This window comes from Phasianus colchicus, chromosome 11 (assembly GCF_987193195.1).
Source record: "Phasianus colchicus chromosome 11, bPhaCol1.hap1.1, whole genome shotgun sequence".
Taxonomy (NCBI): Eukaryota; Metazoa; Chordata; class Aves; order Galliformes; family Phasianidae; genus Phasianus; species Phasianus colchicus.
Genome location: NC_143446.1, coordinates 7,761,623 through 7,789,220, shown reverse-complemented (window position 1 = coordinate 7,789,220; position 27,598 = coordinate 7,761,623). Strand labels below are relative to the sequence as shown.

Below are 27,598 nucleotides of genomic sequence, written 5' to 3'. Positions count from 1 at the left end.
AATCTCCCTCATTTAAAAACAAACAAAAAAACCCACCAACAACAGGAACTAAGTTAGTCAAAATCCCAGTTGTTCTTGTAAGGTATCATTTTAGGTATTTTGAGAGCTCAGTGCAATGTGAGGCTACTTAATGTTTAAGGGAAATTAATTCTTTAGGGAAGAATGCTGTGCATAAATGACAATTTTTCAAGTTGGATATTGTTTTCAAATAACCCAGGATATTTCAAACTTATCTGCTTATTTTCTGAAACTTGAGTTTGGTCATCCGTTTGCTCTTCTGCAGCATCTGCCACAGCTGAAAGAAGGTCAGAAATGGGCTGCCTAGTTGCACATGCTGCTGAGTTTCAGATTGCAGTATTTCTTGTCCCAGGAGGGTGATTTCCCTGTCCTATGTAAAGACTTAAGTCCTGAATGCATTTGGTTAATGTGTGATATTCTTAAGGACTGTTATTGCAGGTCTCCTGGAGGCAACGCTTTTTAATCTTTACCTTGGAGACTGGCACAAGCTGAGATGTTGAAAGCAATTACCACACAAAGAGGGTAAGGACTGCTGACTGCCAGTTTGTACCTGAAGGCACGGCTGCAGTCGTAGCCCCTGGCTCCTGTCTTTTCTTCTGACTCCTGTTTCTTCGTACCCTTGATGTTGTTTCTCTCCACAGCTTGTGGTGTGTTCTCTCCTCGGCTGGGTTGCAGTCTCTGCCGTGCTGCTTCCATTGATCTACCAGGTGCAGTTACTCTGTCTCAGTGTCTTGACTTCCCTCTCTCATTTTTTCCAGTGGACACATCTCCCTCTTCAGAAGATTTGCTTTCTCCTTTGATGCTTGTAGTTCCTGTGGCTCCTCAGCAGCCCTTCCAGACCAGCTCTCTTCTCCAGCCTTCTTGCTTACAAGTCTTTCTCTGGTTCCCAGCACATTCTGGTGGCTCAGGCAGTGGCATCACCTTTCAGCTCTGAGATTGCCAGGGATGGTGGGCTGGGATAGAGGGGGAGGGAGGAAGGCTGAGCCTTGGCTTAAAGCCTTGTTTGCACACAGAAATTACCACTTTTCATTGATCTTTTAAAAAACAAAAATGGGTTGAATTAAACTCTGCAGTAGACTCTGGAATGCCTTATGCCAGCCTAAACTGGGGTTGTTCCAGTTTATTGTTTGAGTACAGATGTAAGCCAGGCCCATCTGCTTGAGCAAGATCTAAATTTTCCTGGAGCCTGTTCTGGAAGAGAGCTCGATTTGCTTCAATTAAGGTGGTATTTGCAACAGGCTCCTGCGTGGCTCTGAGCTACTGGATCTTGGCAGAGATCTGGCAGTCCTGCACCTCTTAACATGCTGTGCAGCTGCCCAAAAACTTGGCCCAAAGCCTGGGGCTCACTTCTATATCCAGAGATGAGCATGGAGAGCTGGTACCTGCTTACCTGTTGAGGCTGACACCAAGGTGGAAGAAATCAGCATCTCCTACATGTGATCTCTTCCTGACTAAGAAGAGCTATGCAATGAGCCAGCGCTGGTCTCGGCCCTCAGATTTCTTTACATCTGAGCCCCACGCAGGGCCATGGCTCCTCCCTGTGCATTGTAGCAGCTTCTCTGCCCCTCACCACCACAGGCTCTTCCTGATCTGCACGCTGATGAATGCAAGGTTTGTGTCTTTCCTCGGCCTCTGCTGACCGTGGAGCAGGCGGCAGCTGCAGGGGGACATGGCAGCATGGCTGCTTCCACCTCACTGCCACTGCGGGATCAGGGCTCTTCATGGCTGCCCATGGCTGCCAGCTCCTATTGTAATTAAAGGGTAATCTTTTCTAAATGGTGCTAAATTAAGGCTAAATCCCTCCCTCATGCCACATAAGAGGATGAATCCCCGGTTTTCTAAAAACAGCTTATTGTTTGGGCCGCTGTCCAACCAGTGTAACAATGGGCTGGGTGCTTTGTCCACTGAGGGAGCTCACAAACTTGTCTGTCTGTCTGTCTAAGTCCTACTCAGAAATCTCCTGTGAAGCACATGGAGAGGTAGTTGAATTGTTTACAAACTCCTTGTCAGGCTCTCAGTTTGAAACTTGGAAGAAGTTTTTGCTCGCTGGAGTCCAATAGCTGTGCTCCTGTTGGGGGATGTCTGGGAAAAGACTTTTCCTGCAATTGTGTGCACAGCATAAACATATGGTGAAGAAAACAGTCCTGGCAGCATGGTTGGATTTTTCTGTTTGTTTTAAGTCAGGACAACTGCATCAAACTGTTGCTTAAATCACTGATACTTGACGTGACACAGCCACTACAACATAAAGTGGTGGGTAGGGGGGTTAACTTTTGACCTCTCTTTTGGGATTGCTGATCTGGATTAATAAACATGATATGCAACCAATTTCACCCTCAGGGAAGGAGGAGGCTGCCTTCTGATCGCAGGCTAACACTAGGCTTTTATGTGACTCCTTAGGCAAAGGGTTTTGTCAGTAGTGCAAGCTTCAATCAAAAGTTTGTTTGCGTGTAAATGTGTGGTTTTGCTTTTAAAAGGTTTAGAGAGAAGCAAATGCATTTGAATAGTAGGGAGGGAGAGTGCAAGAATGGTGGCACAGTTTGGTGGCCAACTCCGTCACTGAGTGTACTCTTGTAATGGAAAAAAAAAAGTCTGGAAGCATGCTTTTATGTCTTGTTTTAAGACAGAAATTCCTTAGAGGGAAAAAAAAAATCATCAGGAAAATTCCAGCAGTAGGAAATGAACTTCTGTAATATTCAGCAGTACCATATGAAGGATGTTTTTCTCCTGTCTGTTAATGATTAGATGTACAAATGTCTGTAATACTGCAAATCTGTATTTTGGCTCTATGTGTATGTACAAGTTCCATGACCAGGTAACTCCTTACATAGTTGGGTCTTACCAGCATTTAGAACTGGTTCTTGTTGGGATGGTGGCAGATGGGTTCAAATGTGTCATCCCTTCATGCAGCGAAGCTTTTATAGAGATGTTGGGATGATGATTAATGGCTACAAATCCTGCGTTACATTCTTTCTAAAAGAGAGTTCAGAACTTCAGTTAAAAAATTTCTGGCTGAATTAAACTACGGTAAGTTTTCAGTTAGCAGCGTCCATCTGTAGCAAGTATTTGAAAAGCAGACTGTGTCCACATGGACAGCCTCTGGCTGAAGATATGCTAAAAATCTTTCAGCAGGCATCTCTTGTCCTGAAAAACAACAACACCAGCCCAACTGAGAGAGCTGGCTGACAGTGCTGAGAAGTGGCCTTTGAATTGGTCCTTGCAACAGTTAAAATTTGTTTTCTAACATGTCTGTAACCTAAAATAAAGTTGTACACGTTTTTAGAAGTTGATAATGACATTTGCTTCTTCTTAGTGGGTATGGAAGTCAGTGAGAGCGCTGCTTGGGAATGTAAACATTCCTCCATGCTTCCTGCTGCTCTGCTCTGCTGTCCTGCTGAAATCGGGGTCTGATGAGCTGAGAGCACAAGAAACTGAAATTAGATTCGCTCAGAGGGAAGGAAAATGCTCCCTTCTTATTTTTAAACAATATTTCACCATCCTTTCTTTACTAGTGTTTAAAAAGAGAGAGTATGAGTGTAGCCCTTTTCACTTTTATTGGAGTTCTTGTGTATACATTTCTGGCTTATATTGTTAAACAAGTAATCTGAGATCTGCCGTTTGTGGTCAGGACTTTTTATTTATCACCTTGGCTGTGCTTCCTTTCTGTCATGCAAACCATAGAGTTCTGCACACCTTTATAAAGGGGATGTATAAGCTCACCGAATTTGCATGAGTAGCACTTCCAATCTAAATGTATGGTTGGAGACCCATTACCCACAGGGTAGGGTAGCAAAAGTGGGATTCTTACCTTCTGAACTGATGGAAAGCATGTAATTATTTTTGAATTTGCCTGGAGGAGGGGTGGGAAATCAGTTCACTAAATCTATGTGTGAATTCTTGGTCTCTTTAGCTGGGAATTAACTCTTTTGTGGAGTAAAATTTATGTTTTTGTTTGGATTTAGCTATATATAGATGCATTCTGCCAGCTGTTTCAGGAGCTGGATCTGTGATCTGCTTTCAAAGACTCAAAACTTATGGACTTAATTTACTTTTCTTTAACTTCAGAATGTCTAGACCTCTGGAATGAAATGGCAATGTAGATTATTCAGGTTTCTTTGTCTTAGATAATCTTGAACAGATTGCAAAAGCTTGATCCCCTTCTTTTCTGTGCAGGGCTGGTTTTGGTGGTTGTTTCATTTCAGTTTAATGTGTGTAAATCCATCATGCTGCTTCAGCACCTCTCTTGCTTCTCGCATTCTTTAGTACCTGTGTCACTTCAGGTTTCAGAGCTGGACTTAGGATTTCCAAGGCAGAGGTTGTCAAAACACTCTTCTGGAACTTGCTGTAGTGATCTATGTGTTTATTTCTAACCGGAGTTAAATTGCTCTTTGCATGTATTGTATGTCTTCTGAACAGTTTTTGAAAGGTTTGGCAATTCCAGCTTTTTGTCTGTTATCATTCAAGTCATTTGCTTTAAACAGTGATGGTCGATCTTCAGATGTGCACAGTCACAGACTGCTAAGCTGTGGTCTGAAGGAAAGCTGTTTTGATGCTGCTGTTCATTGCTGCTGATTCACCAACAAGGGCATGCTACAGGCTCTCTTCCTGAAAAGGTTTTGTTCTGTTTTTAAATAACTGTTCCTCTAAGTTTTTTTTCTGAAGTCAGGAATAGAGCACGTTAACCTTTGGCTTTCTCACATTACTTGCAGTCTGCATGTATGCTGATTGCAGATGTTGGGCCTTGCTGTGGTACAGTGGCTCTACAGGGAGCCTCTGGTTTCTCTTAGCAGGTCTGCCTTGCAAGTCATGGGACTCATTTACTTCCTGTTATCTGGGCAAAGTTTAGATCTGTTGTGATGGAACTGAGACACTGCTGCATGAAAGCTCTGTATTTGAAATGGCTGTTTTTGCAAATTGTGAAGTACCTGAACAGGTTTCAGTTTCCTTAGGGCAGCAATTGCTCTCAGGTGGAAGCTTAGACTGTGCCTCACTTGTTATAAGAGAGGTTTACCATTCACTCCTCTTCCCTTCCACAATCTGTTGAAGCCAGGCTGTAATTCTGGGCATTCACACGTGTGGACTGGAGCACGTGAATGCACATCTGTCCTTAAATCACATTCTCATGGCTATCTGCTGTCAGCTTTGAGCAATGAAAGTGGCACTGTTTTGCCAGGAGTGGAAACAGCGATGTCATCCTTTCCAATCCCAGTGGCATTTGTTTGACATAGAAGCCCATCAAATGGAAGATGTGCTCAATCTTAGAAGCATAATCTGGCATTTACTTGCGTGAGTACAAACCTCTGCAATGTGTCCTTTGTGGAGTTGCTTCCTTATGGAGAAAATATGGTGAGTAAAATTTGGGACTTGAACTTGTAAGTGCATGGACAGTGCCCTGTCTTTTATTTAAAAACAAATAAGGAATCCTGAAGTCATAGAAAAGATTGGAAGTCTGTTCCAATGACATATTGCATGTGAAGGGGGGCAGTACCTAAAAAAAATGTAATTCTGCTATGCTACCTTCTCTTAATTGGTTGAGAAATAGAGCAGTTGTTCTAGAAATGGGATCTGTTTTTTCTTACCAGTTTTAGTTATGGCATTCAGTGCAGTTTGAGCATTGACCATTATTTCCAGCCAAAGTGTACGAAATCAATTCTGATTTTTGCTCTTTTGTATTTATGGAACTGAACCCGAGTGAGACGTGCAATCTTCTGCAAATATGAAGATCCAAAAAGTGGCTGCCAGGAATAATTAATTATAGCACTGGTTAACTTTGTACTGGCATGCACTATTTCATTCCTCCTATAATCAAGACTGTGTGGCCTCTCATGGAATTTCAATGAGTTAATTGCTTTTAATTTCCTTTTTCTTGTTTCCACGCTAACTTGTCTGTCACTTTTTTTTCTGTATATTAATAGAGGCTTAAGACTGCAGGACTGATGTGGAAAGGCTTTGTGTGTTTGTGATTGCCTTTGCAGGAGGTGATTTCTGCTGCAGTTATATTCATAAATAGAAATGCAATACTAATTAATAAAATCTTCCTTTTTGTGCATGCCGCACCTGTCTGTGTGTTGTTGTGTTTTGCAGTCTAGCTTATAGCTTCTCTGACTGCTCACCTGTGTTATTCTTACTCTAACCTGTTTTCTTTCCAGCAACCATTCCCTTGTAGCTCAGGCAGGATACGTAAGATAACAATAAGCTGTAATTCCTTAAAGTAATCCATTTGGGTCCATGCCATTTTGTTGTAGTGTCAGGCAGGAGGATGTACAGAAGTGGGGGGGCTGTCTTCTGGGCTATATTTGGCTGCTGATCTCATTGTGGTCAGCACAGACTCCTGTCCCAGGCTTCCTGCGTGCGGAGCACAGGCTGGACATTGTCTGTGGCAGATGACTTCACATTGCTTCAGCTTTGCTTCTGCTGCCAGCTTTGTGCTAGCGAAGGTTCCTTTGTATTTCCAATGGCAAAGTTTTTGTGTGTGCGTGTGTTAGAATAAAGCTTTGTCAGGAAGAGCTGTGCATGTTAGGCACAACAGATGCATTGAGCATTCCCAAGGCCCTGTAAAATGCAGAGTTAAGTAAAAAAAAAAAAAAAAAAAATCATTGGCCAATAACCTTAAGATTCTGTAAAGCAACATTTAGAGTTATTTGGAGACTCCTAATGTATGCTTGGTGTTTTAAACACAAGTAGAAGAGTGGTGAACACTAAAGAATGAATACTTACAATGGAGATCTGTAGTTCGTAGCCCCAGGACTCTGCCTTTGCAGCCTGCAAGTGGTAACTTTTCATAAAATACTTATGAAGTTTATTGAAATCACTAAGAGCTGAAGAATGAAGAACATATTTAATGAATTTTGGTTTTTAGGACTGACCATGGGAAAAAACAAGCTAGCATTTATATCGAGTGAAGCTTCCTGAATGTATTTAAGTTGTTTTACTGAAACTAGCAGCGGCCCAAAGAAGTGGCAACAAGTCACTGCCATCAGGGCACATTTGCAAATCTGGGAAGGATTTCAGAAGTGCTGAGTAGTTGTTTATTTCTATGATACAAATGGGATCTGCCTGTATTTCATGTGCTTGGCACTAGGTATCTTTTCTGATATTGTTTACTCTATGCTTATATTTATTGGTCTAAATCTTGATCATCTTCCACTTACGTTTCTGTAAATGAAAACAGAACATAAGCCCTTGATGCAAAAATTAATGCAGATAGTGGCAACAAGTTCTTAAGTTCTGTTTTTGAGCAGGCAATTATTACTGAGTTGGCAAGAATGGAGTTTGTCAATAGTTAACTACAGAGGCCTTTAAAGTATTCCAGAGACATTCTGGAGTTACTCTGTAAGCAGAGGAAAAATGCCTTTCTCTCATACTGTGGCACAGCTGGTTAATGTGTGGCTTTAACATCCATTAAGCCTTTACAAAGAATGAAAGCAGACTAGCCATGCTTTTAAAATGACATCAAGTTTTGTTTGCAAAAGTTAAGGTGGTTAATGTTATGGATGCCTTTTGTTCTGGCTTCATGTTGAATTTAGTATTGCCTTTCGATGCCCTGACATGTCAAGGCTGAAGCCTTGATGGTAGGGAAATAAGAGTGGGCTTGTGTTAATATTGATAAAAGCCAGATATTAATATCTTCTATTCTGCAGAATCCCAGAGAACTGCAGTTGTTTGTAATAACTCAAGAACCAAATGCTAGTCAGCCAAGCCCAGTGGTATAAGGTGTGGTTGGTTGGTTGTGTCTCACTGTGTGACACCAGAATTGGGTAACCTCCTCAGTCAGTGCAGAGTGTTGGATCTTTATCAGGGATTCCTCCTGAAGGACAGTCTGAGGTCTGCGTGCAGTGCGGGTGGGTGGCTGGTGACCGTTCCATACGGAGCAGTGATGTGTCACAGGATGGCTGGGCTGAGGTGCAGTCTCCTTGGGTACCTGGAGCAGAGCTTGGAGCAGGTCTGCGTGGAGGGGCTGCAGTGGCTGCACTGTGTGTTGTGTGCAGTGTGTCCTTGTGCTACAGCGTTTTAGCAAAATCTCGCGCTCTTTCTGTCTCCATATGTTACTTCTTTGGCAGGCATTCTGTGCTTCCATCTGCAGTGGATACTGTGGCAGTGGCTGTGCAAACATAGCAGCCGTGCATTCGGGATGTCAGTGAGGCTGCCGCTTCCTCCCTGCCTGCATGGCTGCCTGGTGGGACGGGGCTGCAAAGGAAGCCTTCGCTTCCTGTTTGCTTGTGTTTGTAAGTAACGCGCTGGAGCTTTGCTTCCTTCTGAACTTTGTAGTTCCTCTTTCCTAATCCTCCTGTTTGCTGCAGAACGCATCTTGTGGAGGTGTGCAGACTAAAATACATACGTACCCTCTCGTTTTAATTATGGAGAAAGCTTGTTGTTTGTGGCACTGCTATCAGTAGCAGCTAGACATCGGAGCGCTGTGTCAGCGCCCTGGCAGCCATCCCTGCAGCTGCAGGAGCAAGGGGTGAGCTGAGTGCTTTGGATGAATGGTGCACATGATTGACCTGGCTGTGCGTGCCATCTCCATCGTGCAATTGCTCTCTACTGCCTGATGATGGAAATTGTGTTAGGAGAAAGAAGCTATTCGTTTATTTTTCTGCCTTCCTTCTTACTTTTTAATTCGAGACTTCAAATAAAGACCTGAATGTGCTTGTGTCTCCCTTTTTTATTTTCAAACAATGCACAACCATAGGCAATGGTAACTGAGTATGCTGAAGCTCTGTGTAAAGCCTGCAGGTAGGTTGCAAGCAAAAATTGTGCAGTGCAATCAAGAGACTCACAGGGTGTCTGCTTTAATTACTACACTAGCCGGGCACTAAAAGTCTTGTCGCTGTAGGTGGATGAAGTTCAGTAGGCCTTTGTCAGATTCAAGGTAGAAACCTGTAATTCAGATGTGAGCAGTTTTTAATAAAAAGACCATTAAAATAGAGAATCCACTTTTGTAGTGTAGCAGTAGCTGCTAAATGCAGATCTGAATATATGCCTTGAGCTGTTTTCTGTGTCAGAATGATCGAAGACCGCTGAAAAGCTGTGCAGTAAGTTAGCTTTTTGTATGTAAGGTAAATGGGCAGCCAAGTTCACACAGCACAGGTAATTTTAACATTTGCTCTTATTATAGCTATTGGTCTTTCTTTTGCTACTTTGGTGATGAAAAATGTACCTAATAAGCGTGCCTAGGTATTTTATGTATTCATCTCAGACTTTCTTCCCCCTCCCGTCCCTCAAAGCACTTCATGGTTCATTCTGGTGCTGACAGCTCACAGATAACTGTTTGTGACACCTTGTGGGCCAGGGTTTGTTCACCAAGACAGCTCTTACTGCCACATCAGAGGAAGCCACCAGCCAGTTCAGCATGCAGCAGGGTAACGTGCTTTACATTATATATGCTTTGCAGGATGCGACTGACTTCCTCTTCTTGTGTCATGAGTGGGTGGTGCCCATTCAGCAGGAAAACACTGTTTAGTCAGGAGGATCTCATGCAATGAGATCCCATTTCACAGTGCATGTATGTGTATATGTATGTATGTAGAAACCTTGGTACTGAAGGGAGTGGAGCAAGGCTTTAGCTCTGAACTCAGTGCGTGGATAGTACTTGGGTTACCAGTAATTAAAGAGTGAGTGGAAGCTGCATCTTATCTTTAAATGCCCAAACCTGCTCCCTGTTAAAACAATAATCTTCTCACTTCTCTAATTATGAGTGCTGTGTTGGGGCAGAGGAGGTAAGAGGTCCAGTTTGACATCTTGGAACAGGGTGCTAAGCTAGGGAGCAGTTCCCTCTGTGCTGACTTGGATTCTTCATTGATCTCATAGCACTCTGCAATTAAGCACTGGTTATGTAAGCAGGTTGTGTTCATACTTAATAAATAATCTCTCTAGTGTGAGAGTGAGATCTTATTGTTACGTAAATCCATCACATTGAGGGATTCTGCAGTATTATGGGAATAGCTTAGTTGGATACTCAGAATTTCTGCAATATCAGTTGATTTCCTCCCAGTTACAAATCTCTTTGGTGACAGACATCTATCAAGAAGTGACCTCTGCTGCAGGTTTGTGCTGCTGTGATGCTCTAGAAAAACTATTCCTCCTCCATGCTCTCAAGTCTGCAAACTTAAACCACAGCTTTCTCTAATAAGACAATCCAGAATTATTTGTATATTTATTGATTTTTAAATCAAAGAAACAATAAAACATTTTAACAAAATTGAAGCCAAGACAAAGACTAGATTTCTCTTACTGGAGCACACCCAAAGCACATCCATTACATCACCTCTTGGAAGATGAGTTTGGTGACCATGTGTGGGGTGTGATAGGAAATGAATTGTTTTGAAAAGCCTTCTGACTTCCCCACAGATACCAGATCAATGGTGAATTGGTGTTTGTGAATCTCCTGCTGACTTCCTTCAGGTTTACATTAGGCCCTGGGGATATTTGGGTGTGGGAGAATAGGGCTGTTTCCAAACTTGTGGAGCTTTCACAATGGTGAGAAACAGATGGGGAGTTGAGGTCCCAGTGGCTGCACCAATACCCCTGCAGTGGCTGGCTGCAGTCTGGGCACGGGCTAAGCTTTGGAGGCAGCTGTGCTGGCCTGGAGATGGGAGGCTGCGCAGGGGATGAGCTGCTGGAGGCCAGTTGTGGCCACATGTTTGCACTGCATGTGCCCCAGGTTGCAGTTCAGACCACTTGCAGGTGTCCAAATATAGACAAAAAGATGGCTTGTTTTTTTTCTCATGTGAATATGTGGACAATTATTTTCATTCTAGCGTATGTGAAGTATGTAATGCATCTTCTTGCTGTGTCATTTAAGGATAACACCTCCTAAATTTAAAGATTAAATGCAATTGCACACATTTAGAGGTTCTAAATTCGTTTGATTTCCTTGCAAAAGGAAGTGTTTTGTGGTAACAAAAGCATGACTCCGGGAATAGTATAATGGTGGGATACTTAAGACTAAACATAAAGGAGTGAAAAGGTGCATGCAAGGAAGAAAAATGTTGTTCCTTGTGGTATTGAATTAATACTAATCTTCATGACAAGTTGTGTTTGTGGGCTGAATGCAATACCATGAGCAGCGGTACCTCTGTAACACATCTGCTCCATTTGCAGGGCCTCACTGATCAGTAGTTGTTAAGCATCCTCATGCTTAATGCACTTATTGAAAGTTATATCTTCCATGAATCTGTCCATTATGTTCATAACAAAGGCTCAGGCATGCGTTTATAAGCCTTGTATTGTCCTTGGTGAAGTGTGTAATTTCAGTATGATATTGTTAGCTTTTTACTTAAAACTAAACGTTATTAAGAAGATCTAAGGTTTTCCTCTCATTTCTGTTGTACATTACACCCTTTGGATATTTATCACATGTTTTCTCAGGACTCTTTAGTTGAGGCTTTAGTTACTACTTAAAGTTTGTGAGAGAATGTAGTATTTACAAATCACTGATCTTTTTTGGTGTACATGTATTGTTAATCATTATTATTCCATTGTAGGTGATACCTACATCATATTTCTGCACTGTTGTTTGAGATTTGAGTCCTAACAGTTGCTCAGCTCTTGAGTTCCTGCAGAAGAGTGACAGTCTAACAGAATGCTGGTTTTCATAATCTATTTGCTGTCACTTCTTGATTGATACATAGGGGAAGCTGTAGACACTGTGACCTGTTTAACGGGATCAAGCTGACGTTTTGCTGTGGCCTGTATGAGGAAAGCATTCATAGAACTTAATAGAAGATCATCAAAATTTCTGCAGTGTGACTTTTAGACTGAATTACAACAGTGCTTTTATTTTTTACTTTTCTTTTTCCCCTTTTCCCATCAGGCCTGAAATCCTCCTGAAAGGAGATTTGTGTGTTACTGCCCTTCGTCCTTCTACCTGCCCCATGCTCTCCTTTGCTTTGTTTAAAAGGAAGCACATACCCACTCCCCACAACCCCGTGATTTAAGCTCAGCAAAAAGCATTTGGGACCTTCTAATTTTCCTTCCCCACTACAGTTATGGTAATTTTTCTCCAAAAGAAAAAAAAAATCTTGGCTGGCTTCCCGATCCTATTGCTGAGAAGCACGGAGCAGCTGCTGGTTAGCTGCTTACTGCAGTCAGGCTTCACAAGTGGCAGCTTGCTGGGTGGTTTTAATGGTGGTGGAGGTTCTGATGTGGCTCTGATGGTGGGAGTGCTGTCCTGCTGATCCCCCTGGAGAGGAAGGAGGGAATGTGCATCCCTGGAGCAGAGCTGAGGAAATGTTCCACACTGTCAGTAAATGTGTTTTGATGTCAGTGGTTGGGTATGCATGAGTAACAGAGATTGTGTTTTGGAAAGATGTGTGTGCTGATTTGTGGCACCAGCTGCATAACGAAACTCTTTTGCCATTCCCATCTTCATGGCAGGGTGCTGTGGTGGGGTCACTCCCCCCTGTTGGAGGACACAGTGATGAATGAAGTGCCCTCTGGCTCACAGCCCCTGGCTTGTAACTCCCAGCTCTCCAGCCGCTCCATGTGGAAGTCAGAGGGCAGCAATGTGTGCGGGCAGGACTGGTGGCTCACTGACCCCATGGGAGAGGCCACCTACAAGATTCAGTGCTTGTATAGAAGAGTGGGACGTGTGCTGTTCCCTGGTGTGTTTGATACAGAGCCCTGAGCTGAGTTATTGTAAAGAACAACTGAGGAAAAATGCCGTGATGATTTTGGTCTAATGACATTTATCCTTTTTAAAAGAGAAAAGAAAATTGAAGACAAGCATATTGATTAACTGTTGGTTTTTTTTTTTTTTTAATCAGTGGCTTGGGTTTTATATAATTTTTGGTGGATAAAGCTCTTATAAAAGGAGTATCTAGTGATATTCCATTAGAAGGGGATCTTCTGCAAATGCTGCTTGATTTACATCAGACAAAGAGCTGGAATACAACCAGTAGAATGCTCTCAAGCTGCAAGCCAAGCATCCCTGTGGTGTGCTTAGCGACAGTCTGAACGTAATGCTGCTCTCCTATGGCATGCACACACGTCACTGCTCTTCAAACTGCTGAGAAAGGCAAGGGATTATTTCCAGCTAAGCTGTCTCTTAGATCACCTTTCTCCCATCTGTGCCTGCTTTCCTGCTTTTCAAGGAGTTCTCAACTAATTCCCCTTCTTTTTATTATGTCCCTCAGAGGAATACTAATGCCTGTTTCTTGTCTCTTCCACAGCGTGCCTGGGATGATGTGCACAGTGCTGAGCGAACGAAAGCAAGGGTTAATGCCTCATGTTGGCTCATCTTTTGAGTTCAATTAGCTTCATCTAGCAGCGGGTCACTGCAGGAAAAAAAGGGCAGCATGGCATTTCTTACAGGCTGCCCCTCGTTGCCTGACATTTCGGCACTGCGTTGCTGGATGTGCTGCCCAGGATGGAGGAGGAACACACGGCTGGGGTGGCTCGGTGCCTGAGGAGAGGCTTGCAGGCCCACGTGGGCTTCACTTGAGCAGAAATGAACATGAGAGACACTCGTGTCCTATTATAGAAAGGTTAAAGGAAGGAAATGTGCATGGGCATGTAGGCCGTAGGCAGTTCGCAAGGCCCTCACACCTCTGTGTGAGGCCATCGGCTGCAGCCTGCTGTGCCAGGCAGAGCTGTGGGGTTCTGCTGCCAGGGTGCTCTGTGGGCATGATGCTTTTCAGAACCCTCTCATACTTGAGAAGATGACTTTTTATTAAAGTAATTGTCTGAGGAAAGCTGAAATTTGAAGAGTGCCAGAGAAATACAAAGCAAAAAACTCTACATCTAATATTAGCAAACAGTTTTATGAGCAGGGGCTTTTGGTTCTTGTTTGTGGGGATGGTGTTTTGCGGGTTTTTGAGAGGAGATGGATGTTTTCCGTTAAGCTTTGGGAGCAATGAAATTGAGGTGAGGATTGGAAAATTCTGATCTTACTGGGCTGGCCAGGTGAAGTTTGTGGCTCTGCTCTGTGCCTCAGACTGAGCAGGTTGGGGGAAGGAACTCCTGAGCACAGCGTGTCCAGCACAGGAGGGTTTTTCTATCTGCTCCTCTTGGCCCACTCTGTTCTAGCGTAGGTCTTTGTACCTGTGCAAATGTTGAGGTTAGACTTGTGTGGGTGATCTAGCATTATGCAGGTGGGTGTCATCATATTATTGGCCAGTCTTTTGACCTCCTAAAAGATACCATCCTCCTGACATAAGTATCTGTTCTTCAGCGTAAGATTTGGTGAACGAGTATGGTGAAAAAGACCCAAAAAGTAAACTGGGATTGAATTGGTCACACAGCAGGGAGGATGTGCTTATTTAAGAAGGAAAGTATTTTTTTTGCTGGATTTATTTACCTATTTCAAATTTGGGTTTTTTTTTTCTGGCTTATGTCCAAATATGGATTGCTACGTGTTATATGTTAATGGCTGTATTGGCAGATCTTGAGAAGCTGTTTCACATCTATAGCTGTAACTTTTTTTTTTTTTTTAACTTAGAAGAAACCAGGACTTGGCTTAGAATTCATGTGAACCATTCATTTCTTGTCTTGTTTTGACCTTTGAATGCGTGTGTATATATATACATATATACACACACACACGCACATATATATACACATATAAATAAATATATATATATACATATCTATATATATTAATGTATCTGTGCAGAAACCTTAGCCCCAAGCCAGTGTTTAAGTGACAGATCTTAAATATATTCAGGTCTTTTAAAGACAACTTATGTAACAGAAGATTGACTTTTCCTTCCCCGTCTTATCCTCCTCTTGCCCTTTACTTGCTCTTCTATCTGCTCAGACATGATACCCAGCAGAAAGCACACAAGTGAATCCTTTTGCCATATTTTTCTTCTGAGATCTTTCTGAAGTGTTTTGATTTCCTTTTGTGCAGTGCTGTTTGGTACTTCATCACAGATACCATATACATGACCTTTTTTTGAGTGCTGTGCTGTGCTCAATGATGTGGTGACCAAACACGGCTGGATATTTAGATAACACTGTGATAAGGTGTGGCACTTGGGATAAATTCTCATTGTCGGCATTTCCTAGCGGAGCGAATAGGAATGATTCTGAAGGCTGCGAGACCAGGAGACTGGGCTTGCTTTGGGTTTATGGCTTTCCTTATGCTGACTGATGTCTAACTTTGGGTTTGCTCTTTAACCTCTTTGTGTCTGGTGCCTTCATGAAAAATGGGCTGTGACACTTGCTCCTTTGTGTGACAGTAGGATTTCCAGGATGTGAAAGAGCATAGAAATGTTATGTATAGATAGAAAGTAAATTGTCTATCACTTCACTTGCTCTGTCATCTTCAGCGAGTGCGGCAGTCTGAGATGCAGTGTGAGTTACCTGGTGTTACATGGGTGTACTAAATGGAGATCCTACTACAGCCTCATCCAAACATTGGCCATGCAGCTCTTCACTCAGGAAATAGAACTGAGCTACTGAACTCCAGTGTGGATTTGTTAACATGAGCTGTGGTTATTTTTTCCCTCTGCTGTGTCAGAGACACTTAACACTCCTGAAGCCTCTCGCTTTGTATGAAATCCAAAAGCCTTTTCTGATAATTGTGTTTCATTACTTATCATTTCAGTGTAGCTCTATAGCTAATACAATCTATTGCAGTCCTTGGGTAAAAGCAACACATAGAAAGACACAGAGTCACTAATTGGTGACCATTTTTTAATGCTTTCTAATAGCGTGGAGCGATTGGATTGCAATGTCTGGTTTAATCTAAACAAGTCATGGGGAGGCTACTATGAATTATGCATGACAGCCTGACCCATTTGCAGGCAGATCTGTTTGTGGTGCAAGGCAGGTCACGTATAGTCTGCAGGACTGCATTTATGATGAAGCCTCCTGAGTGCAGCAGTGCTTGCAGTGGTGACTGTGCTTGGTTTAAGTCTGTCTATTGTTACCTGTGATAAGAAATGATGGGGAAAGGTTTTAAAACAAAAGTTCAGCTTGCGTAGCCTACGGATCCACAGGTATCATTTCAGAAGGATACTTGGTGAATCTAGCAGTGGTCTAAAATAATTGATGCTTATTTTTGACTTTGTGCTCAAGCAAAAACATTTCTCTATTCCTGCAACACAGCTGAGACTATTTTGTGGCATGATATGTTAAAGAGATGTTGCAACAACAGGGAAACCTATTGTCCTCCTTATATTCTATCTATTTAGCATGAAGAGGGTAGGAACCACCTCAAATTTTAACTCAGCAGCGGGACAGCAGGATGAGAGAGCCCGAAGAATTTCATCTTGGGTCAAAGTGTCTGAAAGTAATTGTTTTTTGATACCTTACCTTGGGATGGATTTGACAAAGGCATCTATGTCGTGGAAACTTAAAAACTAAAAAGAAAGTAGTTTGAATGTGTGAGACTAGTGTGGAATCAGTGCCAAAGAGCACAGCTCCAACTCTAGGGGTAAATCTCAATCATGTTTTTCTAGGCCTGAGGTATCTAGCTCTTACATTTACTGCATGTCAGAACAGCCAGGTCATGCTTTCATCGCGCTACTTTTCGCTGCAGTCCCACACTGTGTGGGTTTTTTGTTTGTTTCACCAGGTAGCTGCCAGCTTTAATTTCCCCAAGTAGGAATGAACATTCTATGAAAATACCATGCCTCTTCTGCTTCTGCCAGCTCTTGCTGTGTAATTTTTGCCTTTACTCATTTAGGTGGACCTGATGGTAACGTTTTGTTGTTTCCTTAAGAGTTCTCGTCCAAGCTTTATTGCCGAGCGAGGAACCAGGAGGGTAACGCTGAAATGGAGGTGAGAAGAATTCCCTGGCTGACTCGGTGCTGAGGCTGCAGGGACGGGCTGAGGAGCAGCTCCCTGCCGTGCCTGAGCTGCCATCTGCGGGGCAGGGCAGGATGGGCGAGGAGGGATGTCAGGAGGAACTAATGCCGCTGATACTCCTCGTGCTGGGTCTTGTGAGCATGTCTAAATCTCCTGACTCAAGGGTTGTCACGGTAACACCTTTTCACATGAATTCACTTAAGAAGCAAACCGAATCTTAGCTGCTTCAGCAGTTTCCACACCTGCAGCCGAACTCTGCTCGAGCAATTCCTTGGGCGTGCTCAGAGCCCTTGACTCACACCTCGGGGGGATCCTGCACTGAATCACAGAGAGCGTTTATGTTGGAACAAAAGAAGTGAAATACTAATGGTTTTCAGTGGAGTGTGTCTTAAACTGCTCTGAGCTATTTTCACTTTTCTGAGCTTATGTTTTATCCCTCTAGCTTATTTCTTTATTTGTTCGCTTATTTTGTGGATCATATCAATGGAATGTTTATTGAGGGGGATGAGGTGGCTATACAGCCCCTTCCCAGCTGCATCCAGTGCAGCAGAATTGCTGCTTAACTATTGATTTAGCCAAGACTGCATTTAGCCCTCAGAACTCTGCAAGTGTCTGGCTAACTAAGCTGACAGGCTAAATTAGGCTTTTATCATCAATGCTTTTCATCCTAGCAGCAATGCACCAAAGCAGGGTATTCTAAATATAGGCTTCAGTGTGTTTTTAACGTTTAAAAAAGAAAACCCTCTAAATCATCTATGGAATGTCCCTCTAATCTTTGAGAGAGAGCACTGTGATCTTCTCAAGCATTTGTATTTCTTCCTGCTGCACTGAAACCTTGTTAAATCTGGTGTGTGTCTGGTGATGCTGAGGGCTGCGTGCTGGCCTAGCGGGCAGGAGGAGCAGGAGCCCACTGCTTGGCTGTGTGATGGTCGGGCTCTGGCACTACTTGGCTGTGGGTTTGAGGCAGGGAAGCCCTACAGCCCTACTTCTCCTCTGCTGTACGGCCCCTGTATCTCAGAGGACATCTGTACCCTCTGCAGTGCCAACGCTGCCATCAGCCAGGTGAAAGAGCTCCATTGTCAGAAAAATACCTCCCTTCCCTTCCTTTGCTTCCCTCAGTAGGGTTTGTTTTGCACTGTGACATTGCTACGGTGTCAGACATGCCATGGTGCTGGGGATGGGCTGCGGGTGGCCTGGTGCACGAGGGCGAGCGGCGCCGTGCAGTGGCTGTGCTGCCCTTGTCCCACTGCTCATGCAGCACCAGGGCAGGAGGCTCAGCTGCTGCATACCAGCTGCCACTGTGGGCCTTGGTGCAGCTGAGGGAACACAGCGCTTTTGTGGATGAGGCAGTGGGAGGAGGAGGTGGAGAAGGAAGGCACCGAGTGGGTCAGTGGGAGTGCAGGGTTAAGTCGTAGAGGAGTCTAACTTCTCCTTCTGTTAAACTTGCTACTTGCAAAGATGCTAAAATCTCTTCAGAGCACTGTTTTTGCAATTTGCTATCGCTGTTTCAGATCATTGTGGTTATAATGAATATATGGTTATTACAAAAAATGGTGCAGTGCTCATTGAAGCCGTGTGAGAATATCTTTTATTTTGAATCTGATTAGAAGAAAAAATTCCATGCTGAATTGATGCAAAGATTTTGCAATTAAATCCAGAAGCTGACAGTGCAGAAACATGAACAAAAATTTGAGTGGCTTTTAGTGCTAATTATTCTTCTGATGCATATTAACACTTCCTGATTAGTTTAATGTTGATGAGATAGATATTGATAATTAAAATGAAGCTGCTAGGAGCAAAATTTGAAAACATGGGATTTTCAGTTTGGGGGAGGCGAATACCAGTATTACTTGGTGCCATTTGCAAAGTGCTTGCAAATGAAATTCTAGCTTGTTTGTGACCTGGCCAGCTTTCCCAATGAGGAATGCTCTTCAGAATAAATTTGAGAGCCAGAATGGAACTCAGATTGCAAGTGGGTTTATGCATGACTCTTCAGAAAAGCTGTGGTCTGCACTTCTGGAGGTAGAGCTGTGCCATGCAGGTGAAAGTCCTGCAAAGCCCAAAGTTAGAGTGAGGCTGGGGAGAGAGGGAACTGAGCAGGGGATTGCTGTGCAGATAGTGCCCTTTCTGCTGCAGCTGTCACAGGGCTGTTAGAGCGTGGTAGGTGCTTGATTAAAGCAGTTCTCACATTTAGCTGTGCAGTGGTAGTATGTGGTGTCAGAGCCATGAAAGATCATCTGTTCCTTCTGTCTAACAAAGCACTGCCCCAACGAATCAGATCTGTCCTCTGTTTAGCCCAGCATATTTCTGCCAATGGCCAGCAGCTGAAAAAAAGGCACAAGGAATGTGCAGAACAATGTTACCATCACAGTATGGTATTCCCTAATGCTTAGAGGCCATCTTAAGCCACAGTGCCTGAACTTCAATAACTTTTCCAAAATACATGCATCTTTGCTTATGTTTGCACATTGTTGCCATATTTGATGTGCTAAAGTGGCCAATGTCTTGTTGGTATTTTCATCTCGGTGTCCAGATCCTGTGCTCTGTGACAATGTGCTCTACTGTACTATTGACGTTTTTGAGATGTGTGTTTTTCCTTTATCTGTTAGACTTTTGAAAAAGCCAGATTTGTAGTTCTTGAGAAGTGCACATCACTTTCATTCCAAACTGGATATAAAATGTAAATTTGTCTACTGCAAATACATTACCAGCATGTTAACTCTTTAGTTGAGGGGTTGATGGTTGAACATTCACTTGAGGCTACAATTTCTTTTCCTTTGCCATTTTGATTTGCCTTTTCCTCTTTCATTTTTCAGTTACAGGTAACTGATAGGACTTCCACTGGTCTTTGACAGCCTTTGGTATCATGCTAGGCTTATGAAGAACCATCTTCAAAATTCAATATCAAAAGCAGGCAATGTCTGCAAGAGAGTTATGATTTGTATGCTGTGGATCTTACCTGAAGCTTGCATTAATTTTGGCTGGAAACCTGTGATAAGCAGAGAGCACACAGCTGTGTCTGCAGTCCTAGCTCTGTATTTATGTGAGTAAAACAATCTGATCTCACCAGATAGTGAAGTAACCAACAGAACAAAGAAGAAGGTTTATACTGAGGAGTTCTGGGAACAAAAGAAGGTTGGGCTCCTCTGGATTTACGCACTCTATGGTGGGGGAAATTAAGTCTCTAAAGTATGTAATTTTGAAAACTGCAGTAATAGCATTTTCAAAGAGTTTTGTCATCTCTGAAGCAAGCTGGAGCTTGCAGGTGCTGAATGGTGTGAATTATAAAATGGCTTGGTTTTTTTTATGTTTTTCTTTTGAAAACTAATGATGAAGCAGGCAGCACCTGACCCATCTGCATGGGGTGCCCAGGCTGTGCGGGTTGGGTGGTCTTGCTCCCATGGCAAGACTGTAAATGGGCATGGAAAGCTGTGGCTTTCAATAAAAGCGTGGGGTGAAACTTGGCCTGTTCCAAAAAGGCTTAAAAACGTAATTTATATTTACTTCAGCAGTAAGATCATTTGGGATATCTGTTGGCAAGTTTTCAAGGTTCTAACCAGGTCTGTGATGGGTAGGAAAATAGAAGGCGAGCTGGATGGCAGTTGTTAGTCTTCTGGTACTGCAGTGAGGTTTCTTGCTTGCTCTCATTCTTACACTCTGGCATGCAAAATCCCAGTAGCATCACTTCTCCTTGCAGCTGGATTCAGTGAGTTGAAAAATACACTTTATTTCCAGTTTTATATCTCTCTGTAATTGTCAAATCTGAATGTCTTCTCCAAGGTTTGGGGTCTTTCTATCCCATCGGTTCTTGTTCTAGGGTTTCATAGGAGATTTTGGTAAGAATTTATAACCATTTGGGGCAAAACTTGAGCTTTCTTTAGAAAGCCTTTCACTGGCAGGCTTTCTGTAGCTAATGTTTGCTTAAACGTGCCTTTGTAAACAGTGATGGTTTCTGAAGTCCAGAGTCTTGTATGGATTCTTGATTTTAGCAGCGCAGGAAGACTGGCTGGTGCCAGTGCCATTTGATGTACTTCTGTCCCTTGGGTGCAGGGCTTCTTGCATACACATAGTCTTGGGAATTGGAGTTTGATGCCCATAGATCTTTCTTCCTTTAGAGCCTCAGGTTTGGACATTCCAGCTGGATCAACTCCTAGCTCTGCTCGCTGTGAACTAGGAAACAGCACTGCCAGTTTTTTTCTTTCTGATGTTCTTCACCTGTTTGTCAACACTGATTTTCAACTCTGTGCTTTGATTGTATGTGAAACACCTAAAACTTTAGTAAATATTGTAATGTTAAGTAAAAAAAAAAAAAAAAATGAACCCACAGTGGCTTGGGCCGTCTGCTCAACAGCTGTGTTTGCCAGCTTAGAAATCTGCAAACTAAGAGTAACCGTGCTTGGGGAACACACACACAGAAAAGTTATTTTACCTGAACTCTACTCTCTCATCCTCTTTCTTTGCCCTTTTAATTGTTTTAATTTAAGGAAATAGAGCTGGTACACAGTATGAAAATGTAATAGAAAAGTGTTGTTCAGTGGAAGATGTGTTACTGTCCTGATCACCAGGGCCTCTCTCCTTTCCTCCTGTGGATGAAGGAGAAAATTCTGAAAAAAACCATCTAACTTGGGTTCATTTAATTGAAATTTGACATTACAAAGTTGCTGAGAAAGGGAAGTATGATAACCTCCCGGGAAGTATGGTGTGTTAAAATTGAGAGCTTCCTCCTGTGAGCTCCTGTTTTAATGTGCCCAGGAGGAGATGGGATGTCTCCTGCTCCCTGCCAGAATGATGCAGCTTGAGCACGGTGCTGAAGCCACTCAGAGGATGAAAATATCTCTGTCTAGCATTTGTTCAAAAGCATTAAAAGCAATTCACTGTTACATGTGGAGTTTCTTATGCTATGTTGTGAGGAGTCCTTTGTGGACTGAGAACCACGTATTCAAAGAATAATCTGTGTGCCTGCTTCGGAGTTGTGATGGAACAGCAGGCAGTTTTAAAAAGGACCAAAAGGTCATTTAACGTGCTGTGTATGAGGAGGTATTGGTGAGCTTGCTATTGCTGTCTGAGAATGATAACCAAGGCACCGTACGTGGCTCTAGGCTACATATAGACTGGTTTAACAAGTACTTCCATCTCTTTGAAATTCTGACCCTTGTTTTTGATGTTTGCAACATTCTGAATATGCCCATTTCCCTTTTGTTAATTATTAACTATTTATGTCCTAGTCATCGAAGGATGTGACATATTCTGACTAAAGAAAAACGTAAACTTTTCTTTGAAAGAAAAAGTCATTTTGACTCGTGTTCCAGACTGAAGAATTATGCTAGCAGAATATATTTTCTGCATCGTGCATTTAATTGTTTATTCAAGTTCTTTGGCTTGCTAGAAATGTGAAGGACTTCTTTGTCTGAAGAAGTCAAATCGCACATGTTACAAGGATGACACATACTGTCCAGATGCTGATTTGTATTAAGGAGCCCTGAGCCCCATTAATGTTTTCCTCCTTTTTTTCTTAATCCTTCAAACCATGTATTTTTATAAGCTTTTTTCTTTTTTTATCTTGGCAGTGTTTCAGTATACTTCAGCACACCAATGATGGCACATAAATGTGTGCAGTTTATCTTACAAAGCTCCTTCACTGCGATATCTCTGTTGTTTTTTCAGTCTTGAGTGCTCACTTAGATGCAGGAAACTCCCCATCACTTTGACTGAGGGAGGTGTTGCTTCTGCTGTTTGTTCCTCTGTAACATCTCCAGGGGTTTTTCAGTGACTCTTCCCTTGGCAGTACATCTGTTTTAAGCAGCTCTGAGGCTTTCTTCTCTTTCCCTTACTTGTTCAGCATGTGCCTAGACTTGTGTACTAAATGAAGATGGGTGCAGATAAAATGCAGGGCCTGCAGAGGCAGCTATGGATGTGTCCAATGCCTGGAACAGTGTCTGTGCAGCTAGTGCTGAACAGGCTGCCCAGAGAGGTTGTGGATGCCCCATTCCTGAAGGTGTTCAAGGCCAGGTTGGATGGGGCCCTGGGCAGCCTGGTCTAGCATTGAATGTGGAGGTTGGTGGCCCTGCCTCTGGTGGGGGGGTTTGAGATTGATGATCCTTGAGGTTCCTTCCAACCCCGGCTACTCTGTGTGAAGCCCCAGAACTCAGCTGGCTGCTGGGGGCAGTGCTTCTTAGCAGAAGTCAGTTGTGGATTTGAGGTGATAATGGGGTTTGCTCTGGCTCTCAGATTTGGCATGCTAAACTAGCCAGGCTCCAGGCAGTCAGTGAATATCTTATGAAATCTTGTTTTCAGTGGGGTAGTTCAGGAAGCCTCAGAAAGTAGGGAAGCATACTCCAGCTGAATTTAATGATCTTTAGGACCTGCTTCTGGCTAAGTAGAGCTCTGGGCTAGCTAATGTGAGCTGCAAACAAAGCAGCACAGCTCTGACTTTCCACAAAACTGAGAATTTTGCTTGGATTTTGGGCATGGCTGAGACCAGGTTTTGTATCTCCTGTATCACAGTGGCACAGCATTTGGAACTCTTTGAGTAGTTTGTTTCAGAAATTCTTCATGTTTCATAAGATCAGAGAACATTTCTGCGTGAAAGAGCTTTTTGAAAAGTTTCAATTGAAAATCTTAACCTGCCTTTTTAAAGAAGTACCTTAGCTAGTAGTCCTAATCTTCGAGGCATCAAGTATACTTTTCAGAGCTTTGCTTCCAAAAAATGTTCTGACAAACATGTGTAATGATTAAATTTAGATGAAACTTCATCTCTGACTCTGTGTCTTTTGGAATTGGTTCTTTAAGCCCAATTTAAGTGGACTTCGATCCAGCACTTCATCTGAAGTGGTCTGGGTTGGGTCACTTTATGTAACATCTGAGTTTTTTGGTGCGAGTCTGCCTCATCTGTTTGCTATTTAAATTCTTTTTCCCATTTGTAAGCACTGTGGAGTGTTTTGAGTCCTTGTGCCTTTAAAGGCATTGTTAGCTGAAGATTAAATTTGCAGCAGTCTCCTCAATTTTTAACAATTAGGTCTTCTAAGCTATTTAAGAATGTCATAGTGAATGTCTTCTAATTGCCTTGAGTCTACTGATGTAAGTAATGCTGACAAACATGAGATTTGATTTAGTAGCATTTCAATTGATGGTAGTTATTTTGGTACACCTTCATCAGCTCGTTACAGTAAAACTCCCAGTTGCTTCAGTGCTGCCCTAATTAGCCTTCGGGCAGCTTTCCCTGGGGTGCCTGGGAAAGCAGGCTGAAGGACCACGCACATGAGTGTGACTGATGGCAGCTTCACAAGGGACAACTTGACAGGATTTCTATTGATTCACAGTTTCAGCAGTGCATTATTAGGAGCTGTCTTACTATCTAGTCCCATTCTGCCCGTCAGAATAATTTGGTGCATTTCTAAGGGTTCAGCATGCTCTCCTTGCTGCCCTGTGGGTATGAGAGTGGCTCAGCTGGACTGTATTTTGTGTTCATCCAGGGATGAGTAGTGATACAAACCTTAAGGCATGGGTGTCCAACCTTTTGGCTTGCCTGGGCCATGCGGATTCAAGAGGGATTATCTTGGGCCACATATACATAGGTAGCTCCAAAAGTAGTGCCTCCTGTTTATTTTCACAGAAATGACAACAGATATAAAGAGCACAATAACACTGTTATATTGAACAAATTTTCAGCTATAAAACACTATTTTTTTTCACAGTCACCACTATTAGCAATTTTGCATATATTTTATGTATTTAAAGCAACAAAACTCATTTTTAATGCTTTTTATTAAAATACATACGAAAGAGAGAACAGTAAAAGTGATGGGATGTTTGGTTGTGTTTTTCTGAATCTGGCACATCAGTCTAGCTCAATGGCAATGGCTGCAATTCTTAAGTGAGTTCTTCAGGTGTTCAGTTGAGGTTTTCGATGAAATGTTACTCCTCTATACTTCATTCTTCAAAACAGTCATTGACAAATGTCTGTACTGCCAAAAAGCAATGACACAAATATGACTTCGTGACTTCATGGTTGTGAAGTGAGTGATATTTCTCTCTGGTATGAGAGGGCTTACAAAAGTCTGGTAAAGAGACATGAACTATATTTCTTTGTTTTCTGTCATCCTAAAACAAAGCAAAAGGAGCTGGGAAGATGCAGGACCTCTGGGTATGTGAAGGTTTATAGGCTTCATGCATATCAGTTAAGTCAATTTGACTTTTAATAGCTTGATTTTAAACAGACCTGGACTGTAGCCATGGGAGGTAATTGCATTGCCCTGTCATTTTGGACAATTTTGTTAGGGTTAAATTTCCTGTTCTGCACAGGCTGTTACAATTATGAAAATGGCTGGTAACATGAATGCGTTGGGTTGTTTCAAAGTACTTCCAGAGATAATGAAGCATGGTTAAGAGGGTGGTGGTTTTGAATTGTTCCTTTATAAATCTACTCAGATGGAGTTGTTCCAGGCTGCCTGCTCTGCTGGCCCCAGCTGTAACAAAGGTGCCTGCTAACTTGTGCAGCTTGACAGTACAGGCTTCCTGCATGACAGCAAATAACTACCTTGTGCAGGAATAACGGCGGCCCACAGTGAGCACTGGCATCCTTTGGAAGGGGTGACCCTTGAGCCTTTTGCCTGAATTCCATATTTATCTGTCTCATACATTGCAGCATTGCCACAGCGGTCACTGGCTGGGCATATTTCTGCAGTTGGTCAAAGCAAGTTGGTATTGGCAGTTCCCGTTGGTTCAGGTAATCTTGCCATTCAGGACAAGCCATAATAAAAGGCACTTTCTGAAATGGGAGCCCAACCAGCATGGAAAATCTCTAAAATATAAAAGTTATGATAGCTCACTGAGCTTCACCTCAGCTTCACTGGGGAATAGATAGAAGCGTTGTAGAAGAGCAACATACCCTCAGGTCCCAGTACAAAAAGATGTTCCCTTTAATGCAACATGACAAACTTGTCAATGACAAAAAAACTGCGTTGTTAGAGTATGATTTAGTATACAGAGCTTACTGCTGTAGGATGTTAGGAACCAACAATGCATAAAAACGTGTTTTACAAACATAACTAAATGTTTATAGTCACACCAAACTTCCATTAAACCTTCTGCTTCAAGGCTTAAGGCAGTCCCCAACTCTGTGAGATTACAGGGTTTCTTGCACCTTTCTCTGAAGCATCTGGCACGAGCCTTTATAGGAGACAGGATATTGGATTAAATAAAAATCTCATCTGCTATGCCAGTTTCTGTGTTCAAATAATCACTGGCAGCAGTGACTTCTGCATAATGACAAAATCCTTTTCAGCTGTTAGAGTGACCCAAGGCTCAGCATCTGCACCAAAAGTTGTAAGAGTAAATTAGTCATTATTCTCAAGAATTTGTCTCCTCTAGAGGAATTGCAAAGCTACTTGATTGAATCATGCTCAGTCTGTGCCGTCTGGCTGATCAGATGTGTCTTTGAGTACCCTGAACCTGCACTGTGCTCTGCTGTGGCACTCCACCCACAAGAAAATGATGCCACTTCATCAGGCAAATGGATGCCCAGAGTGCCTTTCTCTGTCTCATAGATTTGAAATAAGTGTATGTCTATAGAAAATGAACATTAATTCTTTATGGAAAAATGATAGCATGTTTGAAGAGGAGCTTGTATGTTTCTTCTATCCCTTTAACATTTATGGAGATCTTAGGTATTAGGCTTTTAAGCTGCTTTGCTGAAACTCATTTGACAAGGACTTGCACAGATGGTGCTTTACTTTCTGTCTGAAATGTGACGCTTTTTAATTTCCCTTGGGTCATCTCAGTGAATCTGACTATACAATTTCTTCAGTGGATATTTGTCTCCTGTTTCTCTGAGTTGCTTACCTGAGATAAAATTCTATCTGATGGGAGCAGAATATGGGTGTCTCTAACGGTAGGCAAAGCCAGCATACTTGATCATCTGTTTCAGCTTTGGACTATTCAGTAATTACCATTAATGCATCCGGTCTAATACACAGAAGTAATGAAGTGCTGAAATCTGCTTCTGTTCAAAGCAGATTTTTTAGGTGTGTTGACAGTATATTTCTGAAGAGCTAGCAAAATATGATTAACTGTAAATGTAACACATGACTAACAGGGAGTTTTAGGAGATGCTGATCTGTCTTTGACCTGGCTTAATGCCCAGTGTTAATGGTGGCCATGAAAACCTCCCATATGAACAGGAGCATTCTGAAGGATGCTGTGATGCCTGAAGGCTCTGAGGGCCTCTGGGGTTGGTTTGTGCTACACGTGTGTGCTGCAGCATTAAGACGCCATTTATTAGTCTCACTGACTTTGATCTGTGTGCCAGGCAAACTGTTACATATATATACCTGCTTGAAATGTTAAACTCGTTGCTTAATAACATTTATTAGTGAAAGCCACTGATGGCAGTTCTTTAATGCTGCAGCCCAGTGGATGGGGTGTCCATCTGTACAAGCTGCTTGCTTCTGTGTTCAATGCTATTTTTGGAGTATTGCCTGGTAGAGAGTTTCAAACAAAATGAATCCCAAGAATTAAGCAGGTATAAAAAACAACAACAACAAGAAGCACCAAACACCAAGCAACACAAACAAACCAAACACAGACACACAAAACAAGTCAGATGTGAAAGGATGCATGCCTTTCTGAAGAGGTTAGATCTCTGACCCGCCTCTAAGCCCCTTCACTGGCACACTGCTAGGGATAAAGGCTCCGAGCGCAGGAGCAGAGCTGGCGGGGTGAGCATGTGCTGACCTACTTCATCCAGGCTGACCCAGGTTAGCTTAACCTGGTTACACAGCAGTCTGCTAGCCTGGCTCGCTTCTGACTGAAATCAGTGTGTTAGCAGGTT

The 27,598-nt window shown here is 42.7% G+C and overlaps 1 protein-coding gene across 3 annotated transcripts in view; it reads left to right on the top strand.

Moving 5' to 3' along the window:
• BICD2 (BICD cargo adaptor 2) overlaps positions 1 to 27,598 on the top strand; it is a 79,067-nt gene that overhangs the window by 15,597 nt on the left and 35,872 nt on the right. The window lies entirely within an intron of this gene.